Raw genomic sequence first — 20,721 nt, forward strand, 5'->3', positions numbered from 1 at the left:
ACTGTCTGTGTAGGGAGCAATGCATTTTAGGCTAGTCACTTGCAGTACAGTTGAAATGCCCTACTTTGGTAAACCTGCTGATGTCATTCAATGTGAAATACACCTTTGGAGAATGATGTCTTCAGTAATCCCTGTGGTGTGTCCCATAACAGCTCTATGCTGTAGTGTGATATAGACCTTGCTCAGGGGTTCTATACCCACACATGTCAGTCGTGGATGTTTTGTGTGTGTCTCACTGTCTGTGTAGGGAGCAATGCCTTTTAGGCTAGTCACTTGCAGTACAGTTGAAATGCCCTACTTTGGTAAACCTGCTGATGTCATTCAATGTGAAATACATCTTTGAGGAAGGATGACTCTAGTAATCCCTGTGGTGTGTCCCATAATAGCTCTATGCTGTAGTGTGATATAGATCTGGGGAGGGGGGTTTTCTAATTTATTTTATGGTGGCCCTACTATATATCACAATGTCAACCATACAGGGATAACAGATGTAAATTAGCTGGGAGGCCGGGATGCAAAGCCATACCCATACACATGACATCAAGGCCAGACAGTCCAAGTTAGCAACCCCATTATTACCCAGAGCAGACACTCAACCCATGTGTCATATGAACACACATGCCTAGGCAGCAGCCAATATGTGGGTAGTACACTGCATATTGGCCACTGATAGTAGCTATGCAGAGATAGCAGTGGGCTACAGAGGACATGTCACCCTGCCCATCTGTCCAATATGCACACACATGCAGACAGTGCTCCTCTACCATGTTCCCCAATGGACACCTGCACCACCTGTGGTGCCTTCATATGTGACTCACAATGGACATACCATGCCTGACAACATGTCCTGTATGGACAGATGACATTGAAATCAGGGAATGCTGTTGGCATGCCATCAATATACTTGAAGGGTAAACCTACTGCCCATTACCAGTTCCTGCCACAGGTGGGCAAGACTGGCACATCTGATGATAATCTGTGTTCACAACATGGGCCAGACACCCCAGGTACAGTTCCACATGTCACTGTACATGCATGTGGGAGGTGTGCACATCCCAGACACCATCCATGTCATGGACTAAGGAACACATACATGGCATGTGGTGTACAGCATTGGCCGCACACAAAAGTCACCCAGGTGACTGGATGAGGGATGCAATACCCACCTGTGTGAGAAAATGCAGTAACTACAGGCCTAAGCCACAATGCAGACCATTGTCATGTGGCCTGATTCCAAGGTATAACCATCGCCTACCCTTGTACAGCCTGCTGGCACAGTTGACCACCACACACCCAAGTAGACATGCACCCATGCATGTCAGAACTGGCACCCTGTGTGTTTGTGTGTGTGTGTTGCATGGTGCATATGTCCACATCCTCACTCACTACAACTCCCGACGGCATACTGCAACATGCTGTCTGATGTCTGACATCTCCTCATACTCTTTGCCCATACGGACTCCATATGACCCATGTGGTGCATGTGATACCTGCACATTGATGTGTTGTGGTAATCCCACTCGTAAGGAGTTGCACTCCTAGCCCTGCCAAGTGTGTCAATGTGTGTGCGTCCCTGTGTGAGTGTGCCTGTGTTGACACTGGCACCTGCTCATGCAGACAGGCACGTGTACGACACTTACCATATATCTACTGTATCCCTGTTGCAGATGTCACTCACCCTCGCATATATGTTCTGAGTTCTCCACATCAGGTAATCCATGTGGTGCATCCAATAACTGCATTGAACTGTGATAGCACTACAAAGTTGTTGGGGGTGTGATACCCTGTGCTGGTAGGTGTGTGAGACAACATGCTTCAGTTTTACACTCCCACCCCTCCCTGACATGTATTTGCCTCTGTCTGCCTTCCCCACTCCCTCTCTGGTGGATGTGGAGACCCACACCTGCCTTGCTTAGGCAGCAGCATGTGTATTTTACATGATGTTCATGATCAGCTGATGGCCTCTGCATGAATTACAGCCCTCCCCTAGCTGACTGTATGTGGAACAGCTGTGGTAACAACCCCATAGCAAATTGCATGGAAACACATTCCAATGCCTAGGAACATCATGGTGGTGTTGGGCCTTTTTAGTCACTGTGAGCAGGAACAAGATCTGTTGTTTGGCAAACAGCATCTCAGATGGATTGGGGATTTACCTCTAAAAACATAAACTGTGGAAAGAGGGCAACAAACAGGAGGGGGGTGTGCCTGACCTGACTACAGACTGTAAGTGCTGCTATACTGCATTTGGAGTAATGTTGGTTTAACAGTATTTGTCTGGATATGCCTGTCGTACATGTTCACAGGTTCATAGGTTAGTACTAAGCTAACTGCCCTTGCGAGCTATTTTAAGCCTAGCCAATTATCCCTTGCGAGACTCAAACCCTGCACCTTGTGTTTGTAAGGCAAACACCTTAACCATTAGGCCACCCTCCTAACCCGAATACCAAGGTAGTAATACCTACCATGTCAGTTCCATTTATATGAGGAATCCCCATCTGCAGGGTCATCTGCAGACTGGACAGTGGTGTGCCTCTGGTTTCATGTGTTAGCTACAGTGCATCTCTCTGTGGAATGTAGACGGTAGTGTGATGATTGCAGTCTGTAGATGGTAAAGGCCATGACAGTTACTTACTTCATATCCCTCAAAGGACATATGTTGCAACAAACACCATTACAATGGAAAATATATAAGGTTATCACAGCAACATGCCTATACTGGCCCTGTGTATGTGCTGTCAGCCACACCACTGTCAATGTTTGTACATATGGCGTGCATGAAGTGGTGCATATGTGCTGTACACCATAAATAGTGTCATCATATCTGATAACAAGCCAGTGATATATCAGATTGCTACACATGTCATGTACAGTAGGAGTTATATTTCATGACATAAGCTGGACAGTCTATGGATGTTTGTACAGTACTGAGGTCTGTGTAGTGATGGTGAATGTCGGCAGCGTGTGTATTGTTAATATGGACTTTAGCCTGTGTACAGACTGTGGTAGATGTCATTGTCCTAGCTCCCCTTCTATCAGATGTTACATGCTGCCCCACTGTATGGTACCGTTTTGCCATACATGTTTGTAGGGCCATGCACACACATGTCCCATACCACAGACAGCCATTAGACCAAACTGTGTAGCAGCCCAGTACATGTAGGGAAATTCTGTGAGTGGCAAATATGAGGATGGTGTAGAAAAGATAGTCCATATACTGTAATATTATGCTAGCCTACCATATGTGGCTGTGGCTGTGTTCACATAGGTTGTGGTTATGCACCGTCACACAGGTGTATCTTACCCTGTGCTGTGACATGGCTGTTGAGCCTGCTATATATGCAGGTACATGTGTATTCCCCCATACCAGATGTAAGCCAGTGTTGAGTCAGTCTGCCTGTAGCCTGCACAGTGCATTGTTACATGCCTAGCAGCTTAGTGTACTTAACCAGTGGGATGTCATGTGCAGATACTTGCCAGATGTACTGCTACCAAGCCTCCCTTAAATGTCATGTATGTCAGACAGAGCAGTGGAATGCTGCACAGATGTATGTCAATATCTAGTGGGTAGTATGTGTCCATGGCACCTCTCTGCCAGCAGTCATTATGTGTCACGCCAGACAGAAGTGTGTGAATTCAACACCTATGGTGCCAAATGTATACCAGTCGTTATGTGTTATACCCATCTACGTGGCTGTCTACATCCATATTGTCAGGCCTGGTACACGTGGTGCACTAAGGGAATATGTGTATACCTCTGGACTATACAGGGTGTGTCCGAAGTTCCATATATAGTAGCCAATATTTCTGCTGCACTCCACAGGGGCATTACATGCTAGCAGCGGTACTTTACAATGATTTCCGTAGGATGTCTGTCAGTAGCCAATGGCACACATGTTATAAGCAGATTTCAGCATCCACACACACCATGTCTATGAAGACAATCCCAATGACAGTAGCAACAGTCTAGTAATATACCTGCTATACATACCTGACATCCCCTTGCACTATGACATTGGGACTGTAGGGCTGTAGGGGCTGGGGTACGGCTACACTCCATGTGCAGGACATATGGTGGAAATATATGTACATATACCTATCCAGATAGTCATATCTATATATATATATATATATATATATATATATATATATATATATATAAAATGACACGTGTACTACATTGAATTACCACTGTCATGGCAACCATCCACTATAAATCCCTACAGCATGTGGCCGTGGTCCCTTCACATTTCCTGTGTGATGGACATCCGTCCTGTGTGTGGGCATCAGTGATACAGGCAGCAGGTAGCAATACCTCTTACAGGAGAACATGCACACTCATTTTTGTAGGAGGTTCAGGAAGTACAGACAGACTGTGGGTAGAGTTGTGTAATGCTTTCCACAGTACTGGTGTTACAGGGTGTGTGTGTGTTTGTGTGTATGTGTGTGTGTGTGTGTGTGTGTGCGTGTGTGTGTGTGTGTGTGTGTGTGTGTGAGTGTGTGTGTATACTAGTGTGCCTTGGAATGCAGTCTGTCTGCATAGCTCACTACTGTGGACCTACCTTTTGCTGGGCAGAGGTATGCCTATCTTTTGTTGTCCATCCACCACACATGCTTTGTGTCAGATATGACACTGGCAGTGTGTGTGTTGTGTGCTAACAGTACATGGCTACAGCCATGTCTATATATAACCTCAATTCTCTGACTAAGGGTACGTTGTACACTATCCTGTAATACCAGCACCTTGCTTAGTGTATGGAAACAGTGTTCCACATATATGCCTGTGTTCCATCCTCTGCCCCCCCCCCATCTACATACCAAGCTGTGCACATTTGTCATGCTGTTGGTGGTTGTTCTCTAATGGGCTGTGAGTATATCACACTTTCATTGCTGCCATTAGTACACTGCTGTTGTATCCCCCGCACATACACTGGGGCTGGGGCCATATATGTGTGGGCATCACCTACACAACACATGTGCGCCCTTATGCACTGCAGAGGCCAGTGTATGTGACAGTGGTATATGGTCTTGTATTATTGAGTCCAGGTGGGGAGCACCATAAATGACCTAGGCTGTTATAAATGTGGGGATATCAGGGGTGAGCTGCCACAAGGTATGTGGATGTACAGTACCGTATACTCCACCTATATTGCAATTACTTACATGACTTGGGGTACTGGAAGCCTACTGCCTCCTGCAATACAGACTGTTTTGTGTGTTACACCTTGTTATGTGCCAGGTACAACCCATTTGATCACAAAATGTCTTCACCTCCTACAGAGATTGTACAGAGTGTAGATAGAGGCTGCTGAACTACACACCTGCAGTACATACTGTTGATTGTGTGGTACCCTGTGGCCCAGTCTGTCAGCACTATTGTACATTCTGAAGGACTTGGCTTGGACTGCAACAGTTGTGAATCTTTCCAGACTACTGTATAAGTGTAACTGTTTCACAGTTGCAGTACTCCGTTTATATGGTTGTCAGTATTTGAACAGTTATATGATATGGCATATAGGACCATTATGGTACACAATTAAAGGAGTCCCATTTCTGCAAACCTGTGTGTGGTGTCTTTCCTATGACCTTTCTATGGGTATATGTTGCAGGCAATAATTGACATTAGTATGTTTAGCCTATACAGTGTCCAGTTGTTCAGGTGTTACTGGCTGTTCCATATTGTGTGCACCTTCTACATACGTATCTGACTATACATATATATATGCGGTGTATGTGTAATCAGGTGTGTGTGTGTGTGTGCATATATATATATATATATATATATATATATATATAAATATATATATATATATAAATATATATATATATATATATATATATATATATATATATATATGTATAAATATATATATATATATATATGTATATCTGTATGAGCATATATGTGTATGTGTATCTGTATCCTGGGGACGTTGACGGCTTCTACATATTACATGTCGTGTGGGAGGCAGACTGTACTTGGTAGTCTATTGCAGGGCGCAGGTGTTTGGCTGTGGGGGGATGCCTATTCGTACAAGACGTATAGTGTGTGCGGCCTCTCAACCCCATTAAAGGTACATGTGGACATAGGTGTATTTGTTAATCTGCAATTGCTTATCTACAGATTTATGACCATATATACCTATATAGATATATTTATCTGCTAACAGATATATAGGTATATGTGCATAGATAGCGATGTATATGTATATAGAGTTAGTGAAACAACATATATATTTGAATACATGTGTATCTATACATATATGTGTATGTTGTATCTGTTAAGGTTGCACTATAGTTGCACACGCAGACATCTAGATGTTGTTATACATTCTCTGCACTGTTGCATGACAGGACTGGTTGATATGTTTCTGAAACACTGAATATCTATGTACCTGTCATGGCTTTGTGGTACATCAGGGTGTGCAGGGTCCTTGATTTGAGCCTTGCCAGAGTTGTTTAATTTGTTGCTGGCCAGAACACAGCCCGTTGGATAGAGAGTCATTAAGGCACCGTAAAGCAGTTGTAAGCAGGATTGTGTGTTCTGCCCAGCAACAAAATAAACAGGTCCTGCAAGGCTCGTAACCAGGACCCTGCACATCATACACAAAGTGATTTACCACTAAGCCTTGGCAGATATGCATAATCATGATGTTTCCACATACATACCCAGCCCAGGTATACAACACTACAGGGAATGTATAACACCAAGTAGATGTATTTGTGTGTGTATATATATTCATCATTGAATGGATATAACATATCTATATATGTAGATATAGGTATAGACATATCTATATACATATACAAATACATATATACATAGATACGCATACTGCCATTGATACATATGTATATATCCACATGTCCACATATAGACATCACTAGGAATGCATATATGTCAGCATATATATGGCTCACCTTTCAAAGGGAGAAATCCATGTGTCTGAAAGCTGGTAGGCCTAAAGTATGTTCTCAACATTGCACAATCCTGCAATACATGCATCAAATGTGCAATGTGCGAATGTCACTATGCATTTGTTCATTGCAGATTAGGGAGTTTGTTTGCGGATGCCACTATAGTGGGGATGGGGAATAATTGCCTATCCACACTGTAGTGCACAATAGGAGTTTGTATATCACAGTAGGGGGGTTGTGAGGGGCCCAGACCCCCAGAGGGGGGCAGGGAGTCATGCCCCCCACCATTACAATATGTATTCCAACTTGCATTTTGAGTGTCAGCGAATATGACTTTAGAACTGCAGTTCTTTTAACTGTGGTGCAGTAAGAAATGACAGGTTAGCCCTTTCGGTTTGCAGAAAAGGCCGTTCGAAGGAATGATTGTCCCCCTGTCAAAGGTGAACACATATATGTCAATATAGGCATATATGGACATACATCTGTAGATGGAACTGGGAATGTAACCACAACATATATGTCCACATGCACTATTGATGGGTTTGAGAGACCCAAACAACATACATCTGGCATGGATAGGTATCCCCCCCCAGACAAATATGTCTGGCCTGCAATACAATATCAACCTTAGCAGATCCCATAAGCAGGACCCTACATGACAAGGGCAGTACATGTTAACAGTACTCCATCCCGCCTGTAGGATGTAAGGCTGGCATTACTAACATATCAAGCAGTACAGTCAAGTGACATGTCATGCTTGGGGGAACACCCTGTGCAGGTGCAGTAAGTAGCTGAGATCCCTCATACAATCCAATAGCCCTACACTTGAAATGGTTTCATGAATGTTGGCAAGTACATCCACAAACACTCCATGTCAGCTGGGAAGTACCACCCAGTAGCCTGATGACCATGGTCTGCAGGGACATGGAACATACCAACAATGAACTCATGGCCAGTTTCACTGGTTATCTCAACACACGGGACCCCACCAATGTTGGACTTGTCAAAGGCAAAGAATACAACCTGAACTTGGTATACCTCCTTAACCCAATCATGACAGGTGCAGATGAGGGTTAGGAGGTGCACAATGCCTATGTAGATCATAGCAGGCTTTTGTACATGATCCCGCTTGTAGGAATGTGTGTAGTTGTTACGGGATCTACCTCCGTTCACAGGATATGTTTCCACCAGGACTACTTGGCATATGCCAAGCTACCACAAGTGCCATCCCATGGGCATACAGTCCTCCTCCACACTGTTGAGGTGTGCAGCACTACTGGGGTTGCTATAACACACTGGGTGTGGCTGTTGTGGACAAAACTGCCATAATTGCAGTTACTGTTGCATCTATCCCCCCACATAGCTGCCTGTGATACTGTACAGTGTATGTAATCCAGATGTTAGTTGTTGTCTACACCATTCACAGTAGTTGAGCACCTCACACCCTCCTAAGGGTAGGGCTATGCCACTGACATTGGCACACATATGTTACTTACGTGAGGATCGCAGGAGAGTGGGGAGAGGGACATACACCCTGCTGTTAGCATGTTCAATGCCATCCACATTGCAGACTGCATATATAGCACTGTGTGGTTGTGCCTATCCTGTCTTGGTAGGATTACATGTGCAAAAGATGTGTTACCTGCACAGGGCCATACCTCCATGTGTACAGTCCTGTACCTGTACTGCATCCTAACCAAATGCACTGTGTGTTGTACCCAGCCATGACATGTGTACCACCCACTACATTTACTGGTGTCCACTGTAGAAGACCTGCTGACACCACTACACCCATCAGCCAAGTGGCACATGGACAAACACAACACAATCTGAACAGACACTGGTGACAACAATACAACATTGTTAATTAAAGCTATGATGCATCATGGCTGCACAGCTACACCTTCCAAGGTATTAGAATTTCACTTCACTGCTGACAACATGCTACACATCATTCCATTGCTACACTGCTGTACAGTCACCCGTACAGTCACCCTGTGCATCAGAACCATGTTCTCCTGTCCCTGCATCAATGTTATGGATGTCAGGCAGTGGCATAGGTATCATCATATTCACAGGGTGTGTTGTTGGTTTGCCAGAGGCCTAGGCTAAGCCATACAATTGACAACATGTGTGTGTGTGTGTGTGTGTGTGTGTGTGTGTGTGTGTGTGTGTGTGTGTGTGTGTGTGTGTGAGGGTGCTGAGTATTGTTATGGGCCACTGGTGATGTCGTCTGTGCAAGTATGTGGTTGCCCTAGGTTCGTTGTTTATGTGTGTGTGTCTGCATGCACACAGTTCTGCCATGTGGCTGCCCTATACAGGGAATTTTTGGACAGCTGCAGACTGTACCTGGCAGGGTTTGCAGTTCACCATCTCTGGCCTTGGACACGGACATGGGACCTGTGCCTGGCAGGTGTGCTACAGGCATTATCAGGTACAGAGCCAGTCCAAGTACTGTCCCCCGAGTTTGACAGACATCCACTGGATCCAGGTCCCTCCTGGGACTGGCCAGGGCTACGTGCACATGGTCTGCTATGACAGGCTGTGGACAGCCCCCTACCAAAGTGCTGGGGCTGGTACTGCCACTATGGGAGCAGCTGTTACTGTTTGGACATCCACGGTGACGTCCAGCTGCTGGTGTTGCTGGCATATGTCCACATGGCCATCGCAACTGTCCCACCCTGTCCTGATGCATAGACATTACATTTTTGAGGCGTTCCAATGTCTCACCCCACCATCTATCCATGACCTTGGTGTAATTACGGATGGCACCTGCTAGGTCATGGATGCTGTCAGTTACAGAGGTGTGATGAGCCCTCTGCACCCTTAGACCCTGCCTGGTGTACCGTCCCATTCATGCCTGTGCCTCCATGACAGTCTGGAGCATGTATGTGGTTGAAATAGATGTTGCATGTCTGCCAGGGCCATGATGACCAGCAGTGCTCCTACGAGCACCCCTGCACATCTGCCTATGTGATACCCCACCAGACATCTGGTTATGGCTACTGTGTCCTGACACACATGCCATAGATACCATACTGTCCTCGCCCATGTCAACCGTAGGCTGTCTCTCAGCTAGGGCCAATGGTGATGAGGTGTGTAGAGGCAGTGTGACTGTGTGCGTGGATGGTGTGGATACGTGTGGGTTGTCAATTGGTGGCCCAGCTGCAGCCTCTAATGACCCTTCCTGTGCCTCAACACACCTATATTCATGCTCACTGTCTGTATCAGTGACATCAGACTCCCTGAGGGGGAACCCAGCCCCACCTCGCCACCTGTGAGGGGAAAACAGGGAACAGACTGTAAGACCTGTACAACACCTCTAAGCAGTAAATACACACACACACACACACACATACACACACACACACACACACACACACACACACACACACACACACACACACACACACACACACACACACACACACATGTGCATGCAGACATGGCCACACACTCAGATATAAACACATGCAGTCGACATGACCCATACACTACACCAGACAGCACCTACAGACAGCTCCTGCAACCCCATAACACACACACTAGCAGGCGATGGTGCAGTACAGTATCGCACACATACCTGTAATTACACACATCAGCATGCAGGACATGTGGGGCTGAACAGCATGCAGTGCAACTGTAGTCAATCCCTGTTACCAACATTATACATGGCTGTGATGCATGGCTTCTGTTTGTAGGTGAAGGGCCCTCCCCCTGGAACCCACTGCACCCATGTCTTGCTGTGCATCTTTTCAGCACCCTGGCATGTACTATGCACCATACGTCATGGGTGTACACACCAGTGCAGGATGTGTTTCTGTGTGTCAGGTGTGTTTCTGCTGTATCTCACAGCCTTTGCGTGTTCCTGGATCACATGTGGACATGTGTTTAGTGACTGCTTGATGTGTATTCACATATGTCATCATCAGTGGTGCATGTATGAGTGGTAGATTACCATTAGACCAACCACAGAGACAATGCACTGTACCTATGGTGAGTGTAGAGACCATTATTGACCATGATTGGGCCCTGGCTGATGTTGCCTGTGGTACACATAGGCTAATAGGTGAGTTCTGGTTTATTGGTCCTGGGGCCTACATAAGCCTAGTCACAGGGTTCCCTGCCATGCACCACCCACTAATGTTATTCCCCTGTGCCCCTGTCAGGCTGTGGCACACACATGCTACCCAGGGTGTATTCCCCATTCCCCATCCAATTGCCAAGTGTTTCTTTCAAGAGGGCCAGTGAGTAGCATTGCCTGACATGATTTCCCAGGACAGAGCCCTATCCCTCCAGTATGTTCTGTGCAATGTGTTGATTAGGTTTAGGAGCCTGGAGCGTGTGTTAGCAGAGGTAGTGGAATGTCATTATATGAAGTATGTTCAACCGCTCTGTGTATGACATAGCTGTGTATGTTGGGCAGATGTCAGCTGTGCCTGGGCAATGTGCACTGGAGTGTAGCCACAGTTGTCTGAGATGGACTGTGTATTGCATGTGTTTGAGGCTGGTAATCCCATTAGTGAGGTGTGTGCTGTGTCAATGCACATGTACAGCATGCATTATGGGTAGGTGTGTTAGATGTGTACATGGCCTACATCTTAGCTATGACATGCACAGTGAATTGCCAAGCATAACCTTAAATCATACTCACGGGCATCCGGCCACTGCCTTGCTGGTATCCCAGAGGTACCTACATTGACATGGGATAGAGTTGACGTTAGTGGCCACAGCTGTGGCATTGCGACAGGGTGGCTGCAATATTACAGTACAACAACAGTTGAAGTCCACAGTACTACAGTTAATGTATTACTGCTTATTGATACTACACAGAAACATACCTCATATCTCATATATGCATGGTTTACCTGCACAGATGCATACACTACAGTAGTCTACCGATTTGCCCTGTAACCTTACCTGCATGCTCAAAGTGTGGTGTGTGTGTAGCACCCACCTCCATGACTGTATAGGTCTGGAGCTCTTATGGGTGGGCAGGTGCTACGAGGCTGATGAGCAGCTCCTCCACTCTGGTGAGAGGGGGATGGATGTTATGCCCCCCCATTGCAAGGTGGTCACCCCGCATGGCAACTGCATGATGACGTACTTGCAGGAGCAGGTCAGTACAATGGTGGCGGGCCTGCTCATAAGTTCGGCTATGCATCCCCACCTCATTCACCCTGTAGACCACATCAGTCCACATGGCTGTTCTCTCCTGCTGGTCCAGGCTTGTCCATGAGAACAGCAGCTGATAGTTGTGGATGATTCTGGTGATGATGATCTCCTCCTCAGCGGCACTGTATGCGGGGTTTCTCGGGTATGCCATACTCTCTGAAAGACATAATGACGGAAATATGTCTGAGCAACTCATATGTCAAGTTTACTATAACACAATACACATATCAGTCTCCCACCACCATATCAGCTCCAACATAATGTTCACACTATGCTAGTCGTATATGTCCGGTATGTGTACCATTGGGCCATATATTGTATTGTTCTTTGAAGGTGGTGCGTTAGGCCCGGCAAGCCAGTACGTAATAAATCTACTGACAATCATTAGCAGACCAGAGTTCCGCTGTGGCGACCCCTAACCGGGAAAAGCTGAAAGACACAAACAAACAACACTTTCTGCTATGTGGTTATAGACATGCTTCCTGTGGGGACACTAGAGTTGCAGGGCTGTTATAGGGTATTACACCTGCATGCCATTGTCACTGCCACTATGTTTCCACATATGCATGTGGTAGGCCTGCTATGTGATTGCTACACATCTGCCATTCTGTAGTATTGGGGATATCTATGCATGCTGTTGGACATGTTCTGGGATTGTGTGGACTATTACAGCCCACATATGTTCCATGACAGTTACACACCAGTATGTGTAGGGGTTATTTGCCAGCAGGAACACAACACCAACCTAATGTGCACATGTTATCAGTCCACATCACATCCGTGGCCCACCATAGAACCTCATTATCTACTGTTCCATCACTACCTTCACGTGGAACCACCTCAGGGGATGGTGTCCCCCCATGGAGCACACATAGACATGTGTCTGTCACCCAGGTAGGTCACGGGTATTGGGTGTAGGGAGGTCCACAGTGACATGGGGTATGTGCTACATCACCCGAAGGCATGCAGTACACATACACAAAGTTCGACATGCATGCCCTTCCTGCCCAGTGCACAGCCCAAGCACCTTTATGCCCATGTAGATGCTGTTGTGACTGTCCATGGGTGGGAACCATGTTCCCTTTGTTTCTATGTGGGGACTCAATGGCCTCCACATTCCAAATGTAACTACCCATCCACAGTGCTTAACCACCACATATGTTATATACCAGCCCTGTATGCTGTCTTGTTTGTCACCCAATCAGACCTACATACGAATATGTGCTTAATACCCTTCACAAACATATATATCCCACCATCCCATACAATTGCAATGTTTTCCCAACATGGGTTACACACCTCACTCCACACTTCATCTTGCAGCCATGTACTGGTGTGTAGGTATGTTGTGTATTGATGTGTGATGTTCTTTCACACATGTCATGGCAGGGGAAATGTATTGACATGTATATATATTTTTTTTATATCTATCTATCTATCTATCTATATATATATATGTGTGTGTGTGTGTGTGTGTGTGTGTGTGTGTGTGTGTGTGTGTGTGTGTATGTATGTATGTATATATATATATATATATATATATATATATATATATATATGTACATATGTGCATATATGTGAATATATTATTTTGTGTTGTTTTATGGTGACAAACGTTAGATAAGCATATTATACTACTATGGCAGTTGGGCATGCTATGCTGCACGTTAACATGACTGTCCTGCAGGTGGTGTGGTCTTTCACCCATGTGTCTATCATGGCAATCATGGCAGTATTAATACCCCCACCAGCCGTTGGCCACAGTAATTTACAGAACACAGATATCATGGGTCACATTTTTGCCATTCACTGTTGGTCTGCACATTTGACAGGTATGTCCCACTGCCCACATAAACTGATACTACTGTCCAGTGCAGTTGTTGAGCACAACATCATTACAGGAACAAGTACTGATGGAACATATACATCCTTTCACAGTATACATCCTATTATTCTATGCCATATACTACATGCCAGTAAATGCATATCTGTTTCACATACATGTTATGTTGTTTCTGTTGTAACACAACCCTGAGCTTTGTGAACTTTCTTGAAGGGTCTCTCTCTCTCTCTCTCTCTCTCTCTCTCTCTCTCAGCCACTCCAGTAGAGTGATTGAGCTGGCTTGAATAGATTGCAGCATGATTTTGTTGGTATTGCACATGATCAGGTGGTGGCCTCTACATCAGTCAATGTCCACTAGTTGCTAATTGCATGCAGCCTGCTGTGTAGTACTTCAGATAACCACTGTCATGGCAACCCTGTACTATAAAATCGTGCCTTCTGTGGGCATTGTCCCTTCACCTTTACAGTATGGATTACATCCTTCCTGTGTGTACATCAGTGTTACAGACAGCAGGTAGCAATATCCCTTACAGCAGAACCTGCAGACACAGGCCAAATCCACATTTGGGTAAGGTACCAAAACTACAGACAGCATGAGTAGTGTTGTGTGCAATGTATCTTGCTGATCTTACAGGGTTTCTGTGTACATGGTACTTTTTCATGAAATGTTGTCTGTCTGCATAGCTCTCAGCTGTGCCTATCCATATGATACCAGAGGAATTGGCTGTTAGGTTTTTTTCTGTGCACCACACAGGTATTGTCCCAAATATATCTGTGGCATTCTGTCTGTTGAGTGCTATCAGTACATGGCTACATTGATGTGTATTTCAATGTCATATCCCTGCATAAGGGTATGCTGCAATGAATCCTGTAACACCAGCAATTTCCAGGGAGTGTGACAGCAATAATGCAAATATGGCCCTATGTTCCTGCCTCTGTCCTCCACATGTATGCCAGTCTTTGTCCTGCTGTGATACAACAAGGGTTGTTAGGTAATGGCCTATCATTATTTACCGCTAGCATTACTGCTATCATCCCAGTCATGTCATGGACTCCCATACCAACTGTTGGGCCATGTCCATATATATGGGGGCAACAGCTGGAGAACACATATGTGCCCTTGTACATTCCTGATGTAAGTGTGTGGTACACAGTGATCCTTGCCCTTGTACAGCCTTTTATGGGGCTTCTATGCCATTAACCTAGGCTATGGCACCTTTCCAGTAATATGACTGTTAAGAAGAGGGTCATTCAGTGTGATAGTGAGATGTTAGGTTAAATAATGTTATGTACAAGAGACTGTGACATTAACACAAGTGCTACTTTCCCCCCCTAGGGCTTGACTACAGGGTGTAATTGGAGGCTGCTGAACTACATCTGTAATTGCTGATTGCTATGTATCCTGAAGGCAAATCCTGTTCCTACTTTTGTACTAATTGAAGACCTTGACCTGGACAGCATAGTATGGTATATATACACATTGCTTGCATCTACTGTTTTGTGTGGGCCTTGCATTCATGACTGATTACATATTTCAAACCTTATGTGGTGTCAGTACTGACATACTTTATTATATAGTACAGGAATAAAGGTTATCTATGTATGCATACCTGTGTGTCGTGTCATGTCCTTTGAATTGTGTGTGTGTATATGTTTAATGTCAATATATGGTTGCCACACTACACATTTCACAGGTGCCAGTTGAAGGGCTTGTGGCTGAGGGATATACATTGCACCCAGTACTTCCACACTACTTCTACATATGTATGTATCTATATACAATTGCTGTTATATGATTATTTGTGAGTCATACATTAATATATATATATATCTACATATAGCTGTCTATCTGTTTACATTTACAGATATATATCTGTCCATATGTCCATGCATGTTCGGGTCATATTTTGGCCTGTTCCTCATTCACTTGGCAATTGTCATGGATGATCTCAGCATTGAAGTCAATAACTAGTGGCAGCACTTTTGTGTTTCAGACTTCATCTCCTTCTACATATGTGTTCTAATACATATAACTGTGTAACTAGCAACATTTTAAGTGTATCAGAGCATTAGCTGACATAGATCCCTATTTGTACCCACAGTGTGGCATACTTTGTCCAGACTTCTTACATTAACAGGTTATGTGGTGTGATAATAATACATTTTCTGTACTGTTGACTGATTGTGCTGCATGATATGTTTGTGAAAACTTCAGGTTATGTATATCTGCCATGGTTTAGTGGTAAATCACTTTGTGTATGGAGTGCAGGGTCCTGGGTTTAAGCCTTGCAGAGGCAGTTTATTTCATAGCTGAGTAGAAGAAGGGACGTTGGCTACAGAGTGATTGAGACACTTTTAAGCAGTTGTAAGCAAGTTTGTGGTGGTTTGCGCAGAGCTATGCAATGCCTACACATGTTAAGCAATTCAGCAGCTGAGTATAAGAAACTGTAACCAGACTTTACCTGTGCTTACCTCCGTGCAAACCCATGCAAACCCACGTAGAACTGCCTTAATCACTTTGTATTCATTGGCCCTTGTTCTGCCTAGCAACAAAATAAACAACCTCTGCTGGACTAGCACCCAGGACCATGCACAACATAGCCAAAGTGATTTACCTCTAAGCCAGCTCAGATATACATAACCCTGCTGTACTCACAAACATAACATCCAGCCAAGTCATTCAACAATGCAGAGAATGTATTCCAACATGTAGATGTATGTGTGTGTGAAAATATATTAATGTCTAAAGAGATACAACATATTGATATATGTATATATATATATATATATATATATATATATATATATATATATATATGTAAGTAGATATTTATATCTATATAGGTATATACAGACATACATCTGTAGATAAAGTGGGAACATAGCAGAAACATATATGCCCACATGCACCATTAATGGGGTTGACAGGCACAAACAACATACGTCATGCACAAATAGGTATTCACCCCCCCCCCCCACAGCCAAACACGTCTGCCCTGCAATACACTACCAACTGTTGCAGATCCCATAACCAGGACATTACACAGCAAGAGCACAAGATGTTAACAGTACTCCATCCCACCTGTATGATAGGCTGGTATCAGTAACATATCATGCAGTACAGTCAGGCTCATAATGACTCCCATTTTGCAGTCATATGTTACCTTTGTTAGCCAGAGTCCCGTACTGCTGGCCTGTACTTCAGAGATGTGGATGCCAAATAACAGTGGTCCCAGGACTGAACCCTGAGGTACTCCACATGTCATGTGTCTGGGGATGGATGCGGAGTCAGTTACACCTAAAGTTTGGGTTTTGTCTGTAAGTCATGTGGCAAACCATCAAGTGGCATAGGGATGTATGGCCGGATTAGCATGTTAATCTATGTTTCCAGACTGGGGGATGATGTTGAAGGGCCTGTAGAACCTGCTATCTATGCAGGTACATGTGAATTCCCACATAGGAGATGTAGCTCAGTGTTGAGTCAGTCTGCCTGTAGTATATACCTGCACTACATACGTGACATCCCCTTGCACTGAGAGGTTGGGACTATTGGGGCTGAGGTAGGGCTCCACTCCATGTACAGGACATATGGTGAACATATATGTATATATAAGTATACATATATCCATATAGATATGTACACATATACATATCTTGCTTACTGTATGAAAACAGTTTTACACATATGTGCCTGTGTCCCAACCTCTGTCCTCAACCTACATACCGGGCTTTGCACATACAATATGCTGTCAGGGGTTGGATGTAGTGGGCTGTGTGTATGTCATGCTGTCATTCCTGCCATCACTCCACTGCTGTTGTGTCCCCCACACATACTGGGGAGTTTGGGCCATATATGTGTGGGTTTCACCTACACAATACATGTGCACCCTAATGCACTCCAGAGGCCAGTGTATGTAACAGTGGTATATGGCCCTGTATTAGTGACTAACTTAGGCTGTTTCAACATGTGTGGGTATCTGGGATAAGCTGTCTTAAGGTATCCTGATGTACTTTACCATACAATCCATTTTGGGTAAATGCAGGCCTACTGCCTCCTGCCAAATGGGATGTTCTGTTTGTCAGTGTGATTGTGATGGTGTCAGGTATGCCTTGTTATGTAACAGATACATCCCATTGTGTCATCTGGGGTCTGTACCCCCTAGGGATTGTGTACAGAGTGTAGATAGAGGCTGCTGACCTATACAACCGCATTGCATACTGTTGATTGTCTAATATGCTGTGGCCCAGTCTGTCATTACTGATGTACTACTTGAAGGCCTTGGCCTGGACAGCAACATATGTCAAACTTTCCAGACTACTGTCTTAGTATAACTGTTTTACAGTTGCATTACTCTGTTCATATGGATGTCAGTGTCTGAACAGCTATATGACATGGCATATACAACTGTCATACTACACAGATAAAGCTTTCACATTCATTTATGCACACCTGTGTGTGGTGTTATACCCTTTGATATCTCCGTGGGTATATATTGCAGGCTATGAATGTCATTCATATGGGTGGCTCATACAGTTTCCAGTTGGTAAGGTGGTGACTTTAGGAATACTGGCTGCTCCATATTGTGTGCACGTACTACATATGTATATTACTGTACAAATATCAATATTCGTCAAAGATACCCACACCTCCAGGTTGGTGGCACAGCACGAAGCATCAGAGACTATCCAGGTGCAACTAACAGTGGGTAAAACTGCCTTCCAGTGTATTGCCTGCTACAGACCACCCTCCCAAACCCAGGAACCCCACTCGGCCTTCCTGAGAACACTGGAAAATATGAAGGTCTCTCCAAACACCATTATATTGGGCGACCTCAACTACCCAAACATAGACTGGGAGCATTACTCTAGCTTCAACACCCTAGCCCAAAGGTTCCTAGAATATATAAACTCAAATGCTATGGAACAACTTTTACCACTCCCACAAGAGGGGAAAACATACTGGACCTGATCATCACCAACATGGGGGCTCTATGCTCAGACCAGAAGTGTATCCCTCACTGGTAAGATCAGACCATAAACTAATCTCACTGGATATTCGCATCCAAACCCCACCCCCTGCCCAGAAAACCACAGTGAAAAACTTCTCTAAAGTAAATTTCACACTCCTCAAAACCGAGGTGGAATCCTTCAAAGCCCCCGGGCCTGTGGAAAATACGGCCCAGACCACAGAATCCTTTATAAATGCATTCTATGAACACCTTCAGGAATGCATGGATCATGCAATCCCAAATAAAACCAAGACCCAATCCTCCAAAGGCAGGCATCCTGTTTGTTGGACCCCAGCCATAAACAAACTATACACTAGAAGGAGGAAGCTACAACATGATAGAGCAAAATCCCAAAAAGGGAAGGCATCTCTGATAAGTACGGGCACACATAAAATCGTCTAAGGCCAGCTTCGAGAGAAAAATTGCACAGGACACTAAGGATAATCACAAGTCTTTCTTTAGTTATGTTAGCAACCTGGGTGGGAATTCCCAGATATGATCAGTATTAGCCCAAAATGACAAAAAATATACTGAACCCACAGACATTGCCAACATCCTAGCTGACAGGTTCAGCACAAACTTCTCCCCACCTCCCCACCAAAGAGGCAAATATCTATCCCAGCAGAGTGCTGCCCCCCTGACATCTCAGATGCTCAGGTAAGAGCCGCCCTTTCCAAAGCAAAAAACACAGCATCAATGGGACCAGACGGTGTCCCGGGCTGCGTCCTACATGAACTCCAAGAAGAGGTAAACCCAAACATAAAACTACTGTTCAATCTCAGCCTTACTACAGGATAAGTACTCAAAGAGTGGCATACAGCAAAAGTGGTCCCTCTCCACAAAGGTGGTGCCTCAACGGATCCTGGAAACTATCGCCCCATAAGCCTGAGTAGCTTGGTCTGCAAAGCTATGGAAAGGATCATCATGGACCTCATAAATAAAGATATTAGGGACCTACAGACACTGGATCTTACCCAGTTCAGCTTCGTTAAGGGCAGATCCTGCCTCTTAAACCTGGTTGATTTCTTTGAAACAATCACCAAGGCCATTGACGAGGGGAAGGTGGTCTACACAAGCCTACCTGGACCTCACAAAAGCCTTCGATACAATACCCCACTTGGGCCTTTTAGATAAGCTCACCAGCTTAAATATAAACCCCTATGTCACTAGATGGGTTGCAAACTGGCTCAAGGACAGAACCCACATGGTTAGAATTGCTGGAGCCATGTCAGACTCCAAACCAGTTACAAGTGGCATCCCACAAGGCTCAGTCCTGGGACCTCTCTTGTTCGGTATATATTTCTCAGAGGTACAGGCCAACACAGAAGGACTGTGGCTGACCAAGTTCGCAGATGACTGCAAACTAGGCGCCATAATTGACTCTCCAGCTGACACAAGCATCCTACAAAAGGGCCTCATAGAAACAGACAACTGGTGCCAGAGCCATGGCCTCAAGCTAAACGCCAAAAAGTGTATAGTCATCCCCTTTGGCAAAAACAAAGTGCCCACAAATTACCATATAGGTGGTAATCCATTAAGTACGGAAGAAGTAATTAGGGACCTGGGAACCCAAGTTGATAGCAATCTCTCATTTGAAAACCACGTGGCCAAAGTGGTTAGAAAAACATTTTATATAGCCCACCTAATCATGAAGGGATTCACATCTAGATCAGGGGAGGTCATCGTACCTCTTTACTCATCCCTCATCAGGCCCATAATTGAGTACAATGCCCCTTTTGGGATGTACCTTACCAGACACCTGCAGCAACTGGAAAG

Source organism: Protopterus annectens, chromosome 8.part0 (assembly GCF_019279795.1).
Source record: "Protopterus annectens isolate FY-2018-M chromosome 8.part0, PAN1.0, whole genome shotgun sequence".
Taxonomy (NCBI): Eukaryota; Metazoa; Chordata; order Ceratodontiformes; family Protopteridae; genus Protopterus; species Protopterus annectens.